Source organism: Mytilus galloprovincialis, chromosome 5 (genome assembly GCF_965363235.1).
Source record: "Mytilus galloprovincialis chromosome 5, xbMytGall1.hap1.1, whole genome shotgun sequence".
In the NCBI taxonomy this organism is placed as follows: Eukaryota; Metazoa; Mollusca; class Bivalvia; order Mytilida; family Mytilidae; genus Mytilus; species Mytilus galloprovincialis.
Window position 1 is genome coordinate 15,455,403 of NC_134842.1, and position 24,502 is coordinate 15,479,904.

Sequence of the window (24,502 nt, forward strand, 5' to 3'; positions counted from 1 at the left end):
AAAATGAACTCATCAAAGACACCCCTAAATCAAAACTTTGTGTGTCAGACACGTCTTTTTGTTTTCGAATTTTGGACGAACACTTTTATTTCATAATATTTCCCTGAAAAATTGTCAACAACTTCTTTGACATTTTTATATATGTATTCGATGTGGTATCTTCAATTATTTTCAAAACAATAAGTTTTTTTTGTGCTCTTTATATTGATTTTTTTTCAACACAGATCATTACAACTTTTTTTTTTTAAATCAAACGGTGCACATTAGGAATATATATAAGAGTTTAAATTCAGAAACAAATATACCATGATAACCATAGAGGTGCTGAATAGGGGTTCCTTTATACCTGCATTCTTTAATTGTCTATTAAATTGATATTGTAAATGAGAATTGTGTCAAAGAGAAACCAGCCCGACCAAAGAGAAGAAATACTGTATACTTGGTCCGTGTTAATGGATGTCATACACCCCCCCCCCCCAAAAAAAAAACAAAATAAAAATCTGACAAGACTAACAAGTGCCAAAGCCTACTGACTTGTGACATGTGCAAAAATCCGTGGGGTTAAACATGTTTTGTGATACCTCACTCCTACCTCCTATACCTGAACAATGTAGAAAAAACACACAACAAAATGCACAGTTAAACTCATTCTAAAAATAGTCCGAATCCGATATCAGAATAATTAACATAAAAAACTAAATAAAAAGACAATGATACATACATTAACAAAGGACTACTAGTAGTTACTGATATGAGGGTTCAATATTTCACTTAAACTGATTGAAAGATTATGTCTTCATCATATGAATATCAATAATATATAAGTTTCCTCCGTTGAAATATAATACTTTGTTACATACACGAGCGAATCGAACAGTTTGAAATATTTAAATACCATAAAATGGTGACAATGAAATGTACCCATCCAAAAATGGATACCTAACAATAGGAAATAAAAAAATCATCTCTTTTATCATAAAATTCTAGTATTTAGCTTCTCGTTAATGATATATTTATCAAGATCCAGGAAAGGGCAGTGATCATTACTAGTACTATCTTGATTTAAAGTGAATTCAATTGCAATCTTTCACTATTCTTTATACTTGTTGACATTATTCTCTACGCCTTATGTTTTAGAACCTCATTATTTTCTATTCTGGAATACCCCTTATGCACACCCTCATATCAGAGTGAGAACACGTTAAACGTGATGTTGGAGTTTAACGCGCTATTCATTACAAAACAGTTAACAGGGAGAAATGTAACCTTCCTTTGCTGATAATTCTGAAACCGAGCCAATCAGTTCATGCGCCTACTTATAACAACCACGTAGAAACAGGAACACTTGGTATCAAATCTAATGGTTTAACCAAAGAACACCCACACTCGAGGCTTGAAAAATACCAAGAGAGAACGAAATAATTTGATTAATCAATTAGCCGAAACTATATATATTCTAATTGATAATTGAAAGAGTTATCTTCCAATTATTCTTTTTTTTGTTTTATTTCAGGGCTCACCAGCAGTGATGTTGTTGTTGGTATTGTCCTATCTATTGGAATTGTGATGGTTATAATAATTACTGTGTATTGTATAGTTCAAAGGACAAGCTGCATAAACAAACTGCGGTACTGTAAGCCAAAACTATACATCACAAACTACTGTTTACATCAAAATGAACAGCAAATTATAGATTTTAGTGCCCATAAATAAACACACACAAAGTTTTTTTAATGCATTTTACAATCTTGATTTATGTTTCGAAAAGGACTCGGTTAGTCTTTTGATTTGCATTGTGTATCATCGCCACTAAACATTGGGTACCAAAGTGAAAAGAGAGGACATCAAATTACACTATGCTAAGCTTTTATTTCGTTCAGACTATTTATTCTATTTAGTGAATTTAACTTCACATTGATATATGAAACAACAACAAGACAGTTAACCTGCTAGTTTGTGTGTACACAAGATGTGTTTCTTTCCTAAGCAAACCATCTGGCCTGCATGAATTCCTCCCATGCTGAAAATTTGCCAAGGGCAGCTAAAGTTTCGATGTTTGATATTGTTAACATTGATTACGGAAATTGTTACGATTGACATATTCTATTTCTAAAATATGTAACAGTTTATCAAATGAAACTGCTATTGCATTAATTTCTATATAACATTATATATTGTGAATATATAATTATAACATTGTATGTAGTTTATGAATATGTTATAACTATTTTGAGAACTTTCAGGAGGATTAGTTTTAACTATAGGCATATGCGTATGCGTTAAATAAGTTTTAGTATAATTATTGTTTTGATGCAATGGATTATAATTTTATATTAAAGATACATAGTATGTAAAAAATTTTAATATGTAAACGATTTTTAACATTTTCAAAACATAGTTCCTTGACTACTTTTATTTCGGTATTGTTATGTTACGTCCTTTTTGTTTTTTACTGTCCATGGCTTCAAATAGTAAATCCCGGAGATGGGAGTAAGCTGATTTACAGTCAGATGCATTATATTTTGTCATCAATTGGTTTGGCTTTTAAGTATCTTTTAGTAAATGCAGGTACTTTCAAATCGTTTTTTCTTGCTGTTATTTTACCAATTTATACCAATTATAAGGCATTTTTATTATTTGGTGTATACTTATTTACGTATTTAGTGTTATATCTATCTCACTATTTGCTTTATATATACCATCTTTGGAGTGTTTGTTATTACGAAAAATTGTCACTTGCAATCTCGAACTATGAGCAACAATTCTTTTTCTTTTGTAAATAAAAATTCTGTACATCATGTTTACCTTAAAAAAAAAACTAATTTTATTAGCATGTGTACGTTATATTGTTTGGCAGCATTTTGCCGAAGGTTATGCTTGTCTTTTTGATATTGCTTTACATTTCACCCCCATATTTTATTTACTTATTCTGTATTAACATTGTGTCATAGATCAAATTTATCCGTTCAGTGGCTGGTCACTTATTTTAGTTGATATGTTTTGTGATTGAGATAAGCCATTTAAATTAATTATTTGTGGTGTGTCTTTCTATATCATGATGTTACATTAATGTTTTAAGTTAAGATGTAGGTAGGCGCCTACTTACACGTTTTAACATGCTGTCTTTGTGTGCACCTGTCCTAAGTGAGGGACCTAATGTTTACAATGTAGTGGTTGTCGTTTGTTGATGTGGATCATAACTGTTTTTCGTTTCTCGTTTTGTTTACCCTTGATTGTCCTGTTTGAATTGCTTTACACTAGTCATTTTTTAGGCCCCTTATAGTTTGCTGGTCAGTGGCTCCGTGTTGAAGGCCATATTGTGACTAATTATGTTTGACTTTTACAAACTGTGACCTTAACGGTGAGTTGTTTCACTGACACTCATACTAAATCTACTTATATCTATGAAATAGTACTTTGCAGTGTATACTGTGAATAAATGTGTATAGCATATACGCCAGGGCTGGCCAAAATATGCATATATATACTAGGAATGAAGTTAGACAAGGTTGAAATTTCAAATATAAATTTGAAAAATTCCATTGCAACATGTTTTCATAAAAGAAATAATCATCGAAGCTACCTCAATGTAAATAATTCATAACTTTCAATAAAAGGAAAGGTGTTTACCTTTGTGTATATGTTGATTAATTAAACAATATGTAACTATAAATATTGTCTCAATTCTATCTAAGTTCTTCAAATTTAAATAAATTGTGAAGAAAGAAACATTATTCTAATTGATGATTACAATCATTATCTTTGGAATAAACTATATTGAGAAAGGTTTGTTCCAATTACATTTTCTTTTATTTAAAAAAAAAGCTTTCCCAATTTTAGTGCAGTTTTTGATTGATAAAGACAATACTTATTTTTGTTGAACAGAAATAAGTCATATTTTATGTGGTTATGCATTTGATATGATTGATTAAAATTGAAGTCTGATTATCATTGCTTCAAGTTCTAAGAAGGACTTCACTTTTCACTTTTTACAGGAGTCTTTCATTACAAGAAATAAAATATTGACATCACGAGATCTTAATCAGTTTAATCCATTCTCTTTAATTTTAGCTTGTGCACATACAATATACAATTACCTGACCTTTAACGCCAAATATTTTACTAAAACAGGACAATTTAGGGATCTAAGTACCTTCAGACAGTTGTCAAAAACTAAAAGATCATTTCATTTCACATCCAGATAATTGATGATGTACTTTCCTTAAACGATCCAACCATTTCTGATTGTTTTCTATTTATATATCCTCCAACACACGTTTCCTCTGCATCTTGTTTAGACTTATTCCTCGAATTGGCAAACACGATCATCTCAGTACAAAAATCTATGAGATTATAGATTTTCCCCCCATATTGGAATCAATATACCAACTTCACCTACATATGGGATATACTTTTCAAATTTGGTTGGTATTCAAGAGCATGCAGCTCCTACTCATTATTTGTAAAACATAACCAGTGTCTGAGCTGAAGTTTGGTTAACAAGCGTTATGTCAATGTACAGCACGTCCTTTTTTAGAATTTTTTTATTTGACTTTTATTTATATTAATCTGGTGGTATCCATTTGACTTGACTATATACTTGTACATATACATCCCGTCATTATGTTATTATTGTAAGATTTGTTTTGCTCAGGTGTGTTATCTACATGCCTTTTTGTGCTTATTTGCTATACATTTGTTTGCGTTATAATTATTAAGATCATGACACAATATTGAATGCTTTATGCCTATTTTCTTTACATCAAAACCTTCTAAGACTGTTTGTGATGTTCGCAAATCGTCGTCCATTTGACGGAATTTAATACAATTGTCATACAAGTAAGATGTTTAACTAACTATAAACCAGGTTTAATATACCAGTTTCCATATAGGATAATGCTGTACCAAGTCAGGGATTTGACAGTTGTTATCAGTCGTGTGATGTGTTTGAACGTTTGATTTTGCAATTTGATAAGGGACTGTCCGTTTTAAACTTTCCTCTGAGTTCAGTATTCATGTAATTTTACATTTATCATATCAAATTCTCAGCTGATATCTTCTCTAATGCTTTTTCAAACAAATGTGTATTTTGAAACACACTAAACATGCGTACATTTAGTTTACATGGATGCTGTTACTCGATGTGAGATAAGCAACTACAATATAAAAAAGTCTATCCGTCGGAATCTTGTTTAAACGGTGTTTTTTATAAGGGGAAACATATCTTTAAACTTGTTAGTTGTTTTATTTTGAAGATACGCTTACTTTTGTATACCTATATATAGAATGTATATAATGCAAGTTTATCTGTGAAAAAAGTTTAAAAAAAATACGAATAGGCAATTCGTATAGTTTCTATATATTGGATTTTGGACGGCTAATTTGAACTATGATTCATAGCAATACACATGATTTAGACATTTAAGTAATAGACATACATGTACGCTTTTTTCTGCTTCAACCAGCAAACGTTAAATACACAAATTCATTTACTTAAGTATCATGCTCAAACTTGCAAACCTCTAGATGTGTTTAAGAGTAATGACTGAACTATTAGGATACGACTGTTTAGCCAAAAAGCATGAAATAATGCTTGACGTTGTAGACATTTATCTTATCTTTTTTGTAATAGGGATGCATTTGTAATTTATTGGTTTTTGAAAAAAATTGTGTCCTATTACAAAAGGTAACTCAATAAAGCTGGAACGGGTACAAATTTCAATATTGTTATTTGTTCACAACACATTTCCTTTGTGAACAAGGATAACACTAATAAGCTGATTAGCACAGCAACATGTTTATTAACAAATACAAGTTGAGATGTGTGAATTTACTTATTTGAGCTCTACTGAGATGCCTATATATATAATTAGAAGGGAGATAATTCCGCAAAACCAGTAGCTATTGGGGAGTACTATTGAATAATTTACCTACCAGTTCCAAAAGGTAAAACATTTTCATTGTTGTAGAAAATAGTTGTCACGTCATGAGGAAATAATATTTATCTTTGATTTTTGAAGTTCTGGCCTGAGAACATAGAGTTATTGGTACACTGCATAATCTCTTCGTTAAACGTTTCTTGTATACATTGCAAAATTCGCGTATGTGAGAATAACAAATGCTCTTATACATTAAAAAATTTAGTTCCTTGAGATATACCACATGATGTCAGAAAAAAAGAAAGATCCTCTGTATTGAAGGTTCAATAGGAAAAAAGTTCAGATAAACATTCCAAGGAGGCAAAGTCTTGCATGGAAGATTCAGAGACATTACAAATTCTGCTCTCATTTAATTCTGTCATCATACACAGTAAATCATACAAAGTACATACATAATAAGTATTCAACAGTTTTTAAATACTACATTTTCAATCATCAATATTCAGTTTTTCGCTACATGTATGAACTAAACTTCTAACAGGAGAGCTCCAGAATGGCAAAAGAGAGATAAGTCAAACTTAATTTTGGAACAAAATTGTCTGAAAAGAGGTGACTACAAAAAATTTTCTCAACATTTTTTAATGATCCCATTCATTTTTTTTTTTTTGATAGAAAAAAAACTAATTTATAGAGAACATTTGCATATTACTGAAATAGATAAAAGCCCTCGGAATTTTATATATACTTAAATATTTCAATATGGCGACATAAATTCCTTACATACAGACAAACCATTTAAGAGTCTATTTTGTTTTCCATTTTATATGCAAGGCAATTGTATTGGAAAAATTATGTGCCTTCAAATTTCTTGCTTATATATTTTTTTTTACCTATACTTTTAAGGTATTCATATATATATTATAATTGGTAGCCATGGCAATAAAACATTACAAGAACTTAAAAATAAAAAAAAGTATGTAATGGTTTATGAATAAATACATCAAATTTTTACGCAGTTTGCTAATTTATATCCTGGCATTGATGCTGTGGTGGTAACAGAGAACTGGTCTTTATATCTGAATCAATGGGCAGTTAAACATGGAAAACAGAAAATTTCTAAACTCCACCCAATTTCATTTTCCCCCAAAAATAACGCAACTTCAAAATGGCGCTTAAAATCAGCTCCTTTCTCTTTGGGAAATATCAACGACGGAGATTTCTAAGAGCTAACTTTCTTACTGATTAGACAATGCCCTCATGTAGCAGTGCAGCAACGGAATATACTTAATTCAACCCGCGTCAATTTATCAATTCAAGTAACGCATTTTCATTCATACAACCGCACAACTATCGCAACGTTTTGAACGCATAATAGTGTTTTTGATATCTATTTTATTTATTCGTCAAATTCGCAACAAAACAATATCAGCTCACCCTATCCGACGCGGTTGATATTCTAGCTGATTAAGTCAGTATCAAAAACAAAAATGATATTATTCTATATGGACGAAGTCAGTTCATTATCTTAACTTATAATTAGTAGTAGGATCGATGGAAAAGTGAACAAATTGCCGATAAATCCTAATTTCTTGAATATATGTTAAAAAAAAAGACGGTGTAAAAAAATCCTTTGGACAGAGATAAGACCTTTTTTATAGCTTACAGATGTCATTGCTAAAAAAGGATGATTTAACATAATATTCGATCCTTCATGCGTTGTTCAATCTACATCTATGTTCACATCTATACGACTATTTTCTTCTTTCTTTATTCATACGAGTTTATCTGCAGGTAAACAATTCTAATGAGAAAGTATACATTTGAGGTCAACTTAGTAATATTTTTAATTTTGATAAATCTCCATTTTTCAACATATTTATGCATGTGTAACCAAAGATAGGCTTAATATATCGCTGATGTTAAAGTTGTTTACACTCATTGTGCTTACTGTAATCATCTTTCACACACCATGGACGTGTTCTTTGTTTAAAAAAAATAAAAAAATACATTCATTTTTGCTCTAAGATACTACTTCACATTTGATCAGAAAAATTCAATGATTGGGTATTTTGCAAATATTCAGTCATTTGATTTACATAATACAGGTTCGATTTTTACGTTCGTCGCATTTGTCGCACCAATAAAAAAATGCTGTTACTCTTGGCATTGACAATAACTTTTATTGCATATACACATGTCTTTACAAGAGGGACGAAAGATACCAGAGGGACAGTCAAATGATTTATAAAGACACTTGACATTTCTGTCGGAGCCCGAAATTGCCAAAAAAAAATAAAATTGTATCATTATAGTTAAGCTTTCCGCATTGAGATTGTATAATTTATCAAATTTTAACCTATGACAACATTTAAATTTTTGAAGTTATGAGGGGCCTGATGGGGCGAGGGGGCACTCGTCACGATTCACGGGTTCATTTTTTTTGTCAATCACGTTTCACAAAAAATAAATTTCCATGATCCCGGATCACGAAAATATATTAAAAAAAAATCTGCAGAAAAACAAATCACGATAGCGAAAATGCGCCGATAAAAAAAAAACGAAAATAACCGCTCAGTTATACCAGATCAAATCGATCTATTTATTTTAGATGTATAAATATGCAGCCTTTGTTCAAATCGCTTTACCTAAGTTTCTACTTTGCTGGTGCGAGTGGTGCACTATAGCAGCATTAGCCTGCTTTTTTCGAAGGATAATACTCATTCTTAAAACGATGCAGTCATGTATCGTCCCCTGACGACGAATTATCATCGTTTCTTAATACCATTCTCGCAAAAGGTGTCGAGGGAGAGCCAACACAATTCTCATCAGAACGGGCATCGAACCAGGGGCCGTGTCAACGAAGCTGTCCTAGGACTAGGACATGTCTTAGGATGGTCTTAGGACACGTCTTAGTCCTAAGTCAGGTTAACGAAAGTCTCCTAAAATAAGATATGTCCTAAATTTGGTCCTAAAGTTAGGACATACAAATAGGTGTCTTAGGATAGTCCTAAAGGTTACAATGTCCTAAAACGTAATAAAAACAGCAAATATGGCATAAACTCAATACTAAAAATACTAATACAATATTAAACTATCAAACTATTATAAAAATTAAATTTATAAAACAATTTGTTTTTTCAATTTTTGTTAAAGATTCAATTGTATTACATTAAATTATTTCGTGTTGCCTTTTTTGAAGCCTAAAAAATACTATCAGAAAAGCAACATTTTTGCGACTTAACAAAACGGTGCAATACAAATTTAGATATGGGAAAAAATACTTCTTTTTTTAACTAATCCTCATTCGATACATGTAATGAAATCGAGTGGACCTAAGGACAAAACTAGTTTAGGTACTAAAATTGCAGCACGAATATCGCATTTAACAAAGTTTTGTGACTATTTACTTTTGTTTTCGTATTAAAATCTTTTATATCTTCCATCATATTTTCAATTAACGTATTTATTAGTATTACGTTAAATCTTTAACTTTTATTTTGCGTTAATTGTTTTCCGTATACAAGTCACCCTCCCTCTCTTTACATATATAAATATTAAAATACAATAAAATCTATGTCATAGAAATCTCTGTATATTTTTTTCAATTAAATGTATATGTGTTAGGATGGTCCTAGGACCATCATAGTTAGGACTGTCATAAGACAGCTTTGTTTTACATCCTAAGACATGTCTCAGACACGTCCTTAGACCATCCTAAATAATGTCCTAAGACCTATCTTAGGACATATCCTAGGATACTTTCATTGACACGGCCCCAGGAACCTTTCTAATTGTAGTCCGATGCGCTAACCACTACACAATGACTCTTAGTAAGTTCACATATATAACTAAATATGGGTCTTCACATAAATTGTTTAACAATATTACTATTATATAAAAAAACGCACATTTCATTATGTAACCATATACTAATTTTTTATGTAGATCTACAAAGATAATGTCTGTTTGTGAATTCTGAATCAATATCACAAATTAGAAGTATGTCATTGAAGCATTTTCTTTCTTTAGAAGTATGACAAAGAAGGAGAAAATACGCCACCAGTAAAAATTATATATCATTTGTCTCGCTGTTGTTGCTTGACATTTTTCACCAGGATATGATTTCAGTATTGTGTTCTTATTTATAATTTGCGGACCAAACAGCCCAAGCTTTATGCTAATTGTGTTGAAGCTATTTACGAGAAGTAATACTTTTAGTAACAATACAGATGCTATAAAGGCAACTAAAACAAATTGAATGTGATGTTTAGATTGTATATTTTTTTCTAAACAAGTCCCTAATTTCTAGATTGGTTACCATTACAAGAAAGACATTAGAATATTTCAAAAAAATATCGATCCAACAATATAGAAATATTAGACACACTTTCTGCACTAATTACTGTTTTTAAAATGGTATTACTTGCGACACTTTTAATCTATCTGATGGTAGTAATTGCATCAATAAAAGGAATCAAATTACGTCAATTTTACTTGATTTTTTTTTGCTGTATCATAAATGTAACATGCACTTTATCAGCATATCCTCTGCGGATTAAACTGTACACACATGAAAATTGGGAAAACTTACCTATTTAAATGGTTCAGTACTAGTAACACAATGGTTTTTCACATGAAAAGATATATCGTTCTGACGATGATTTGTCGTAAAACACAATTTTTGTCAGGAATTTTTCAAGAAAAATTGACGGAAGAACATTTAGTACAGAAGAATTTGAAATGTGTTCGTCAATTCACGTACATAAACAGTAGAAAACTGTATTAAGCTAAATAAAAAGCTCAGTCATTTAGTTAGTATAAGTTAAAATAAATAAAATTCATACGATAGGCACAATAAGCTGATTATCTTATTGGTGCAAATGAAATATATGGTTTTTAAAATTTAAATGGCAGCAAAGAACCATGCGCGCAAATTAGGTCATTTTTGGCTGCAAAAGATATCCCTGCCTTTTGTCATACTTTTTTCTGGCTTGTTGAATGTTATAAGAGTGACACATATCTCTTAAGTAAAACTGATAAGTTGTGAGCTATTAAGGTAGTAAATGTACATCCAAGCACATAGATATATTGAGTGTAAGAAGCACATTTTCTATCAATTGAAATAATATATTGTTTTAATTGATAGAAAATGTGCTTCTTACACTCAATATATCTATGTGCTTGGATGTACATTTACTACCTTAATAGCTCACAACTTAACAGTTACTCTTTTTTAGCCATGGCGTATTCAATATAAAAGAAGATATGGTATGATTGCCAATGGGACAACTCTCCGAAAGAGACAAACATAACACAGAAATTAACAACTATGGGTAACCGTACGGGCTTCAACAATGAGCAAAGCCCATACCGCATAGTCAGCTATAAAAGGCATCGAAATGACAATGCAAATCAATTCAAACGAGAAAACTAACGGCCTAATTTATGTTAAAGAAAAATAGACAAAAACAAATAGGTAAAACCTAAACAAACGACAACCATTGAATTACAGGCTTCTGACTTGGAACATGCATATACATACAGAATTTGTTGGATTTAAACACCCTCCCCTAATCTGGGACAGTGGTGTAACAGTACAACATGAGAACGAACTATAAAAATCAGTTGAAAAAGGCTTAACTCATCAGATCAATAAAAATACAATCACAAGTGGACGTGGCTGGGTATTTGTACATCCGTACAAGGACACGAAGTACATATATGTGAGTACTCGCAGTGACTGACATCTTGTTCAAAGCCACTTACAACTTGTAAAATTAATCATTCGTCTAAGATTAAATTATCATCCAACATCTAATGGATTTAGTGTAAAAACGTCATAAATAGTCAGAGAAAAATATGACCTTGCAAAATTTTAGTCTATGAGTTTGACTGTCGTTTCGATATCTTTTGCCCCTCCTTTACAACTGTTTACAACAGTTCGTTTTTCATATTCTGCTCTAAACTTTTCTATTCAGAACAAATCTTTAATTTTAATAAGTCTGATTATCGTTATATATATGTTATAAAATGTACTGAATATGATACTTCAATTCAAATTATTTCTTTTGAATGTTCAAGTACGCTTGTGTATTTTATACTTGTTAGAATATTTGCCAACATATAATTATATATAGAATTCATGTAAACATGTACCTAAACTAGGTTATTTATTTTTGTGAACAAATTGTATGTCAAGGTGAATTACAGGGATATATATTTATCTTGTTTACTGTAAAAGGTCAGGGTAACAATCAATTCACAATACAAATCATACCATTGTTTAATTTACAAAACTGGTTTTATAAAGACCAATAAGTAAACAAAGTCACTTTTTCCGATGTAATAAGTGAACCGTTTATTCATTCTAGTATTTTACAAATCACTGATTAAAATAGCAATGCTATACATTTATCTTCAGAAATTAAACAGAATTATTATCCTTTCCTGTTGCAATTTAGAAACCTAAATCTTTATTTCTGTTCATAGTATTCTAGTTATAATGTATGGTCTACTGCCTCTAATGTGAACTTCTTTTAAATTGCATATACAGGTACATTGTATCCTGTGTGTTTTTTTAATTAACAGTGATGTATTGGATGCTTTTAAAAGGTAAATACCCGAAATCTTTCATGTATGTGATATTTTTACATGCTTGTATTTTAATTACAGATGCTGAATATTCACTAGCAATTTGACCAAGAAGTCATTTTACCAGAAGTTACGATTATCTGAATTGTAAATCGATAAATGTCGTCTACGAATTAGAGTGCAACCTTTGCGGATTGGTATACGTCGGTGAAACGAAAGGAAGGCTAAACAAACGTATGTGCGGTCATAGATCAGACATGAACCTCAATGCTAACGACATTCTATACCAGCATTTCAATCAACCCGACCATTCCATCGTTTTTATGACAGTTCGCATTATCGAAAAGATATACCATAGCTATAACAATCCTAATCTTTCAACGACTCTCCGTAGACAAAAAGAAGACTACTGGATTAGACAATTGGGAACTGCAACACCGTATGGCTGCAATGACAAAATTGATGGTATTGGTATTCTATCTAGTCCTTCGTGTAACTCGGTGAATGTGATGAATATTTTCAACTCGACTCCTCGACGTAGACGCAGTCATGGTCATCGTCATTATACATCACCTTCTCTGCATGATGTCTCTATTAACATGATTAATGACTTGCTGTCATTCATATAAAAGCCGTTAGGTATTCATCACATTCGCACGAAACTTTATTCATTACCCCTTTCAAAACTTCATTCTCTGTTCAATTTATGTTTGGAATCCACTGTTACAAACCCTCATTCAAACCGATACAAACTTCAAGCTATAATTTCGGATATTGCAAGTCACAGACTTTCCAAGCCACTTCGCATTGGAAAAGATGAAAAAGAGAAAAGATCTTTTCTAAATCTTTCCTTTGCCAACAAAGGTCTCGATGGCGTCAACCTAGGTAATATCCTTCATCATAAATTATTTCAATCGAAAATACCTCCTTATTTCAAAGACTAGTCTGTACCAATTATTTCTTATACCTGTACCAAACCTATTGCAACTAAAATTTTCAATTACAAACGCATTTTGCAGAATCTCGATATTGACGACTTCAAGTCTAAACCTCCTGATTGCACTTGTGCTAGTTCCCAATTCATATATAATCCTGCTGGCCACATTGTTACCGGTGACCTTAACATTGTTAATAATACTTCTCTACGAAATGTGTTATCGAAAGGTCCGAAATATCGTGAGCCTTAATCCATCAATTGGAAATACAACTTTAAATTTTTGATGGACTCAGTCGAGGATTATGCCAGGCAATGGGCTAAACGTGAAATGGAAGACGTAGACACTCTATCCGAATGGATTAAGGCAGTGAGGTCGTTAATACAAATCAGAATCAAGAAACTGAATGGGTCCATCAATTCCCATGCTACTTCAATCTTTAAAGACCCAAATGTTGCTAAACACTTATCCGACCTCCATGATAAATATGTTGTTGTCCCCGCAGACAAAGGCCCAAATAACATCGTTTTTGTCTGTAAAAGTCACTACATTAATTGCTTGATAAACGAATTAGGTATAGACAATTCACTTGGAAACTTAACATATACCCTCACGACACTTACCAAAGAGGAAATCCTGGATAATGATAGGTCTGTTCTTTGTTCCTTTGGTATTTCAACCAAAGATGAAGAACTGGATCTTCCATCACTGTATTGGATACCTAAACTACATAAGTGTCCTTACACACAACGGTATATTGCTGAGTCTTCCAAGTGCTCCACGAAGCATCTTTCTAAACTATTAACATCTATTTTATCAGCAATCAAAGACGGGCTTCAAAGTTATTGTGAAACTGCCTATTCTAGTGGTGGCGTGGTTCAGATGTGGATACTTAAAAATTCCAAAGATCTTTTAGAGTACATACAATCTAACTCTCTTTCATCTTGTAACAGTATTAAAACATTTAACTTTTCTACTCTTTACACAAGTATTCCACATTCCAAACTAAAAGACAAATTGAAAGAGTTGGTATTACTTTGCTTTATAAAAAAAGAATGGTCAACGTAGATACAAGTATCTTGTCTTAGGGAGGGATAAATCATACTTTGTAAAGAATCACTCTGATTCAAACAAAAAATTCTCTGAAACCTATATTATTAAGATGCTTGATTTCTTGATTGACAACATATTTGTAACGTTCGGAGGACGTGTTTTTCAATAGACTTTCGGCATCCCAATGATAACAAACTGTGCCCCTCTACTTGCCGACTTGTTTCTTTATTAAAATGAGGCTGACTTCATGTAGGAACTTCTTAGGAAGAAATATAAGAAGTTAGCAATATCCTTTAACTTTACTTTCCGCTATATAGATGACGTTCTCTCACTAAACAATTCAAAATTTGGTGACTAGGAGATAAAGGATACTACAGATACAGTTAAGTCGGCTATATATCTTGACTTACATCTAGAAATTGACAATGAGGGTCGGTGGAAAACAAAACTTTACGACAAAAGAGATGATTTCAGCTTTCCAATTGTGAACTTTCCATTTCTAAGTAGCAACATTCCAGCAGCACCTGCATACGGGGTATATATCTCCCAATTGATACGATATTCCCGTGCTTGCATTTCCTATCATGATTTTCTTGATAGAGGGTTACTGCTCACAAGGAAGCTATTAAACCAAGAGTTCCAAATGGTGAAGTTGAAATCATCCCTTCGTAAATTTTACGGACGCCATCACGAGTTGGTTGACCGTTATGGAATAAACGTTTCACAAATGATATCGGATATGTTCTTACGTCGTAACTACAATCCCCTTCCCTTTCATGAATGTGACCTACCGAATTAGACTATTTACCGGATTTGTAATCACATCAGCAACACGACGGGTGCCACATATGGAGCAGGATCTGCTTACCCTGCCGGAGCACCTGAGATCACCCCTAGTTTTTGGTGGGGTTCGTGTTGTTTATTCTTTAGTTTTCTATGTTGTGTCATGTGTACTATTGTTTTTCTGTTTGTCTTTTTCATTTTTGGCCATGGCGTTGTCAGTTTGTTTTAGATTTATGAGTTTGACTGTCCCTTTGGTATCTTTCGTCCCTCTTTTATGTTTTCAATACATATAATATATGTTTTGGATTAAAAGCGCATCAGAGCTTATATTTTGGTATTGCTTGATTCACTGAATCAAAATAAAACTTTCGTAAATATATTGGGTCATTTTGAAAGCATATCTTTGTCAATGTCCATCGTAAGTTCATTATCCCTTCTCAATTAAAGTCGTTTTTAACATCAGGTAATCCAAAGATAAAATCTGATTATATGTATCACATGAGGTTTGGTGCATACGTCAGATGGACAACAACAACACAACGACAAAAGTACCATGAAGACTTCCTGAGTGTAACGTATAGTAGTCGGACCATTTTTCAACATTTTTTGAATTGCTGTATGTTTCGCTAATTATAAAAATGGCTTTACGTAGCGCTAACAAAACTTCGTTCATGTCATACTTATTTGTCTAATATGTATTTTAATTGCTAAGCTTAATATACCATTAATTTTTAATTTTAGGTCAAGTTATAAACAAAAAGACTCATGTAAGCAAGTACAAAACTTTTGCGTTTTTTTAAACAACAGAGATAGTAAGTAAACAATTTTGCAATTGTCTATGTTTCTCTATATGCTAACATGGGTTGACCTTCTTAATGCTAACATAAGTTCGTGTGTGTAATATGTGTTTGCCTTGTATTTATGGTGATTAATATGCTAATACAAATATGTTTGAGAAATTATGCAACATGTTATCGATTTTAAACTTTTTCGGGGTTTGAAACTTACCGACTCTAGAAAGTGTTTGATATGGTTTACAATGTACATAATGTAGCTTGAAAAATTTATTAACTCTTTGTATGAAGTTGTTTGAAAATCTAAAACTACTTCAGGTGAAAGTACACAATAACAATCAAAACCAAGGAGTAAACAAGGACTCACAAAACCAAAGGACATTTACATCAACAGTTATAAATAATAATTAAAAAAACAACACGAACTCCACTAAAAACCGGGAGTGAAATCAAAAGGATTGATCTATATTCTCAAGGTTTTTCAAAAATAGATTTTATATAATCTTAATGGTAACACAATATTTAAAGGTACAGACGTATCCAGGGGAGCATATAAGCTGCCTGCTAAAAACTTTATATATTGTGTGCGTTTGTGTATGTGTGTGTTTGTCGGGGTCGCCAGAAAACTTGTTTCACCTCGCCACATTCTGAAATTATCCGTACCAAGTCAGGAGCATGTATATATATAGCAGTTCTTTAAATTTTATGTTTTTTTTTTTATATATGCTGTCAACTTGCTGGCTTGTTGAATTTGTCATTAGAACGCTTCACATACAACACTCGATTAATTAACAATATGGGAAATCATACCACACGTTATTTCAATACAGATTATTGAAGCATTTCAATGAACTTCAAAAGAACTTATTTAGACATTTTAATAATCGGTCTATTTATAAGACGTATAACTACTAAATGACAAACTATAACATACATGTATGCTATAAGTGCCTCTAAATAGCAGCACATGCCATACAAATCTATGGGAGTGTGGATTAATTAGTACAGAGATTAATTCAATTACACAAACAAAATTATAGATTGTCTAACAATGTATGCTATATATATATATATATATATATATATTGATTTGTTTTTAATTAAAATCATGCTTTTATTCCTTGTGCAATGGTATTTTTATTAAATGCTACGATACGTTTGTCTCATTGACGTCTGAGTTATTTTAAGAATGTGTGAAAAAAGTAAGTATCACATGATCAATGTAAAACAGCTAGAGGAATCGTCTAAGTATGCATCTCAACATTAAAATGTGCTGCAATTGTTAATGAAATAACCGAACGGATGTACTGTTACCGGACATTTTAAGACGAAATAGTACATTAAAACATCTTAGTATAAATATAACATTTATAAAAAGGTATGTTCGGCTTCAAGCATGGGCAGAACCAATTTCGCATAGTCAGCTATGTAAGGCCCACAAATAAAACTGTAAATCATTTCAAACTAGACAAAACTAAGGGCCTGAATAATGTACAAAACTATGAACGAAAAATAAATTTGACGGATAGCAACAAACGATAATAACTGCTATATATATACATGTTCCTGACTTGGTACGGATAATTTCAGAATGTGGCGAGGTGAAACAAGTTTTCTGTCGACCCCGACAAACACACACATACACAAACGCACACAAATCAACTCCAAACACAAACCCGTACCCTATTCCTTACCTTTACCAGAAAAAGTGGTGTAACAGTAGAACTTAAAAAATATATGATATATCGTCGCTGGGCTTCTAAAATGTTGTAAATTACAAATTTTTCAAGAAAAAAATATCTCACAAACAGGCTTTGAAAATTTTGGCAAAGTGCATGCTTCCAAAATGTCGTATGTGAACTTGAACATTTTTGTAAATAGCAGTGAAATAAAAACTTTGACATTTCTGGATTATCCAAGAACTTAAATTATTTTCACAGAAATAAAGAAATGTACAATTATTTTTTTCCCAAAACCATTCTACAACGATTTTCAAGTTTTCATACAACATTTTTGATGCAAACTTTACAAACAACTGACATTGGCTGTTTTGTAATATGTCTTATTTCACACATTTTGATTGGTTTGACTGTATTCTATTTTGTAATACCAAAAATTTCCTCCCGCCCAGACCATTGGTGTTAAAAAGTATTTTTAGCCAAAAAAGTCATATACGACATTTTAGAAGCCCAGCGACGATATGCTCCGCAATGTTCGTACCCTGAACAGATTGTGTAGGTATGAACACTACAATCAAGTTTGATACTGCTCTGAATTTGGATTGTGATTAGATTTTTGACAAACTGTAGGTTTTCTTAAACGGAATGAATGCGCCACTAGGGGGACAGAAAGCCTTTCAAACAAATTTGGTGAGTGTACTCGGCAAAGTGTACATTAAACAATTTGATTTTTCGTTATTTGCCTTTGTACTATTACGAATGTCTTGTTAAAGAATTAGGAATAAATGAGCACTTATGTATTCCAACATACAAAAACATTATTTGACAAGGATGGGGTTTGATCTCATCGTAAGTCTTTCATATGACTCAAATGAACAATACATTGAGCAGCAAATTTGCGGACGTACCTAGTTTTTATAAGATACATCAGCTACACAAAAATCCATTTGAAAAACCGTACATTGCCGACTCATCTACATGTGATCTCGGTAAAATACACATCAAAGTGGTATTCAAAAAAAATATTAGAAAACAAGAAAATATATTTTGTAAATGCAAAAATAAACAATGATACTCAAAATGCGTTTTCAAAGTTTCAAACATAATTTAGAAAGTTACTTTACAATATTGCTGTTGACCTTTTAAAACAGTTATTGAATTGTTTTTTGTCAATATAGAAATATATCATACTATTGATTTTCTTCTCTGTTGAGGTATATTATATGAAGATTTTATATCTGATGTGTTACATGTATCGTCCGACGTCCGTCCAATAATATAAACTTCTACTTAAATTTACTTGAAAGGATCAACATAGTCAACTGTTATTTTCCTTCATTGTTGAAGCATATGATAAAAAGATCAAATTAACCTTAGGCTATCATTTTATATATCAGCAATATCATCAGCCGTCGGTCAATACAGCACTAGGGCATTCGGTTCTATGTCTGATTTTGTAACTTAGGCTGATAGTACATCTAATCTAAAATATGACATGTAGTAGTCTGATGGTATTTTTGGGAGCTACCGTTTGATTTTTATATCGGAGGGGGAGGTGTTAGTGAGATTTTGGATGTAAAAAAGGCATGACAGGAGTCTTGACTAAAAATAAGGCAGGATGACAATTCGTGTAAAAAAAAAACCTGGATAAACTAATAAAAAAAAATGTGGGACCGAAAAAGGTAAAAAGAGCCCTCTCCTCATAAAAATCAAATCGTAGCCGTCTTTAGTATAGCATGTTTAACATAATTGGTGTATATAAATGGTAATACATGATAAATATCTTAAAAAGGCTTATCCTTTCAAACTTGATTTTAACATAGCTTTTTAGCTTCTTCAGTTGGGAAATTTATTTACTTGGATTTTAAATCAACAACCTATTCAGATGGCATAATTGATTAATGCATATGTAGGTTTTCACCGTAGTGATATGGTTGATGATATTCAATTGACTAACTCATGACAAGTATTGCTTTTTTCAACATTTTTTTAATTTATAAATATATTATCATTTATCAGGTCGGGACCACTACCTTATATGGAAATGCATAAATTAGCATACTTATGTACTCGTACATGTAATTGTTTATTTACATGTGACGCAATTTATTTTAACCTAGGTTTTTGACCAATCCACTAAATGAGTCACAATGCATGATGGACTACTACGTGTTTACAATCAACCAAGAACACGTGTTATTTACTGAAATACAACACATTTTTTCGAGCAATGCGGGATTCACAATTACATTTTGTGTATCCTCATTTATAGTTCGTGATATAAAGTATTACTTCCATGCTCAGATTAACGAAGAGATGTTTCTATGCGAAGAAAAAGGGGTTTGAATTACCCGATATATAGCCATTAACATGTTTGATGATGGCTCAGAGATTTCATGTATTTGTCCACCAGAAGCAACGAAACAACAGCAAAAAACACAATTACCCATGAGACAAACTTACTGGTGTAAAGTAAGCCGTCGATAACAGCCAGTGCTGATATTCAAGAGTACAGCAATGTTCGTATAGATGATTAAAGGCAAACGTGGGATCCTTGAATTTTGTGTTCGTAAAAAAGGCGAAGAAATATTTACATACATGGCAGTGTTAACAAAATCAATAAGTATTTTTGTTGGTCACATTTCAGTATATGGGACTTCCAAACTGTTTCCTTTTTTTTTAAGGTAGTGAAGTCAGCAACTGTAGCTTCAGTTTGTTCGTTTTTTAACGGGCTCGGACATTTGCCAAACTGAATAAAATCATTACAGCTGATTTCTTAAACCTGCAAAGTAAAACTTTGGTTGGCTTGCTTGCTTTGTTTGTATAGTTGTTTATACAAGCTTTGAAAATAAGATTGACATCTTTAAACAATATATATATATATATATAGGCATAGTTTAACTTGTATATTTTATATTTTGTACAATAGTATACAAACAAAGCAAGCAAGCTAACCAAAGTTTTGCTCCACGTGCATTAGGAAATAAGCTGTAAGGATTTTATCCATATGTATGTGCGACAAGGTGGAAAATTTGATATATTTTGTGAAAATTGCAGTGTTGGATCTATAATAAAAAAGAAGATGTGGTATGATTGCCAATGAGACAGCTGTCCACAAGAGACCAAAATGACACAGAAATTAACATTTATAGATCACCGTACGGCCTTCAACAATGAGCAAAGCCCATACCGCATAGTCAGCTATAAAAGTCCCCGATATGACAATGTAAAACAATGCAAACGAGAAAACTAACGGCCTTAATTATATAAAATGAACGAAAAACAAATATGTAACACATAAACAAACGACAACCACTGAAATACAAGCTCCTATACAATATATTTTTTTTATGGGATAGATTTCTTGTCCTTTTATATATTAATTGGGCCGTTTTTTTTTGTTTTTTTTTGTTTTTTTTTTTGGATTGTTTTATACAAGTTATTTTGGGGTCATTAATAGCTTACTTTTCAGCATTGGACCTATGACTGCTTACTTTACTAAATTATTTCTTTGTTGGAAGCATGTCTCATTTGGCACTCATACCTCATCTTCTTATTTCTATATACAAAGCACGTTTTAGAAAAAAAATGATAGGTAATATGGCACCCACTATGATCCAGAGACTTTTAATATTGGAGATATTTTACATATGTCAACAGGACAGCAGCCGAGCGATAAAAAAAACCTCTGAGGTATATTTTTTGATAAAATTAGCAACAAACGGATATTATCGATGGATGAAACTATTAAAAAAATGTATTGAGCTATATACCGTACCCGCTCAGTGGCGGATCCAGGGGGCTATAAGTTCAGGTCCTGATAAAAAAAAATACACATTCAGTACAGAAAGAAGTGTTTCAATGAAAGTTTCGTGTTTTTCTAGGCAGAAATGATTTTGCAATGACATTATACAGATTTAAAAGAGCTCAAATGATTTTCTTACTGGACAGTGGTCACTTCATTGGATATTTCACTGTGTCATGTCGTGAAATTAATGCAGGTTCAATTCATAACAATGCACAAAACCGGTTCAACTACTTTTGCAAGGCGAAAAAGAAAGTCGAATCGTGAAGCCAATAAACAATATTTTTTTAATCTGAGCATGCAAATTGAAGATTACGTTGTATATTTTACAGTAAATATATTTGCAGAATAAAAACTTTGGTAATGAGAGTCCCAGACAATATATTAATTGACTGTTTTCCCACTAATTCCACGTGTTTTAAGTAGTAGTTTACTCGTAGTAGCCCACAATGCATTGTAGTTCATTGAGTCGATTGGTCAGTTTTTCAAGGCCATATTGGCCTTGTGTTTTGGAAATTACTATGCAAATATATTCTGACGTCAGAAAATCTAGAGTTCTCGACCTGTTTATGTCAACTTGTAGGTTGCATTATTCATATTGAACTTGATTTTAGTGCATTTAGCGGCAATGGATTCTTTTGTTTGAAATGGTATAACAAAACAATTATTGTTCCAAAGTCAAATTAATTCCAATGTTGTTTTAAAGGTCGCTAAGTGGTTGCAAGGTTTTGGATTGGGCATGGTTGTAAATATATACAATATGGCAATTTTTATTGAGTGAACAAATGTTAAACATGTTGTTGAAATAACGTGAGAAGGGATCAAGTTTATGTTTCCTCAATGCTAAGACATTTGACTGTTTTTGTTTCTGATTTATTAAAATGTTATAATCCAGTTTGTTAATTATTTCCCATCAAGAGAATAAAAACGGTTTTAAGCAGATACTAAATCTTATAATACTTTTAAAAAAAACCATCAAGCTCAAAGTTCTGACATAAGATAATTTTCAGTTATTGAAAGATAGTTTAAAACCCTCTTCGTTAGTCAAGGGTAAATGGCCATTTGTTGCGCCTGTAAATACTTTGCAGATTAAGCCATCATTTGGTACTAGTATTACAATGCTGTATAATCTACCGGTAGACCATACATACCTCCATTGACACAATTTGAACTTACACGTAATCATCTAAAAGGCGCGTTCGATTGGATGCAGCTAGTTTCATCTGCGACTATATATATATATATATATATATATATATATATATATATATATATATATATATATATATATATATATATATATATATTCATTAAATAAAATAATAAAATAAGTAAAAAGTTAACAGTTCCATTCTATTGATTTCATCCTTCCATTGGGGCTCTTCAGGATAACTGATGTAGTGTCGCTATAGGCGACGTCGTTAAGGAGGTTTGTGACGTTCCGCCATTGTTCGTTATTAAAAGTTCTCTGGATTTAATTTCGTTCGGAACGTTGTTATGAAATAACGTTCCATCTCATTTCTATATGCTTCATCCCGTCTACATTTAAAATAAGGCATTATTTAAAAATGCGTTTTACCACAAGTGTCAAGATGGGCACTAATTGGCGAATATCTGTATTGTGGGTGTTTTATTTGTTCTTTGTGAACTCGCACCAGTTCACAGAGGCTATCCCCGGTCTGTCCAATATAATTTTCGTGACAACAAGGACATTTGACACAGTAAATAAGATTTGTTGTCTTACAAGTCATATTGGCGTTCACATGAATTTGTTTGCCATCTTTAAATGATTTCATTTTACCTGTTTCTAAATATTATGTATCTTGACCGCAAACACCGCATCTTGAATCTCCGCAAGACTTATTTCAAAGTCACAAACCTTCGGTTCGAACCGAGCTCTGGTTACGTGTTTCTTTAAGTTTTTAGGTTGTCTTCGGCTGTAGATTAAGTTTCCTTCCAGTATCAATTTTTTTATAGTTTCACTTTCGTGTAGAATCGGGTAATTATTACATCGGAAACAGTGACTTTGTTTACTTATTGGTCTTTATAAAACCAGTTTTGTAAATTAAACAATGGTATGATTTGTATTGTGAATTGATTGTTACCCTGACCTTTTACAGTAAACAAGATAAATATATATCCCTGTAATTCACCTTGACACACAATTTGTTCACAAAAATAAATAACCTAGTTTAGGTACATGTTTACATGAATTCTCTATATAATTATAAGTTGGCATATATTCTAACAAGTATAAAATACACAAGCGTACTTGAACATTCAAAAGAAATAATTTGAATTCATATTCAGTACATTTTATAACATATATATAACGATAATCAGACTTATTAAAATTAAAGATTTGTTCTGAATAGAAATGTTTAGAGCAGAATATGAAAAACGAACTGTTGTAAACAGTTGTAAAGGAGGGGCAAAAGATACCGAAAGGACAGTCAAACTCATAGACTAAAATTTTGCAAGGTCATATTTTTCTCTGACTATTTATGACGTTTTTACACTAAATCCATTAGATGTTGGATGATAATTTAATCTTAGACGAATGATTAATTTTACAAGTTGTAAGTGGCTTTGAACAAGATGGCAGACACTGCGAGTACTCACATATATGTACTTCGTGTTCTTGTACGGATGTACAAATACCCAGCCACGTCCACTTGTGATTGTATTTTGATTCATTTGATGAGTTAAGCCTTTTTCAACTGCTTTTTATAGTTCGTTCTCATGTTGTACTGTTACACCGTACCACTGTCCCAGATTAGGGGAGGGTGTTTAAATCCAACAAATTCTGTATGTATATGCATGTTCCAAGTCAGAAGCCTGTAATTCAATGGTTGTCGTTTGTTTAGGTTTTACCTATTTGTTTTTGTTTATTTTTTTTTAACATAAATTAGGCCGTTAGTTTTCTCGTTTGAATTGATTTGCATTGTCATTTCGATGCCTTTTATAGCTGACTATGCGGTAT

At 31.9% G+C, this 24,502-nt stretch overlaps 1 long non-coding RNA gene across 2 annotated transcripts in view; it reads left to right on the forward strand.

Annotated features, from left to right (window-relative positions):
- Positions 1-3,995, forward strand: part of LOC143075245 (uncharacterized) — a 35,312-nt gene extending 31,317 nt beyond the window's left edge. For both annotated transcript variants that reach the window (XR_012978267.1, XR_012978268.1), the window contains one exon: positions 1,514-3,995. This is a non-coding gene — a long non-coding RNA (uncharacterized LOC143075245). The remainder of the gene's footprint in view (positions 1-1,513) is intronic.
- The last annotated feature ends 20,507 nt before the right edge of the window (positions 3,996-24,502 follow it).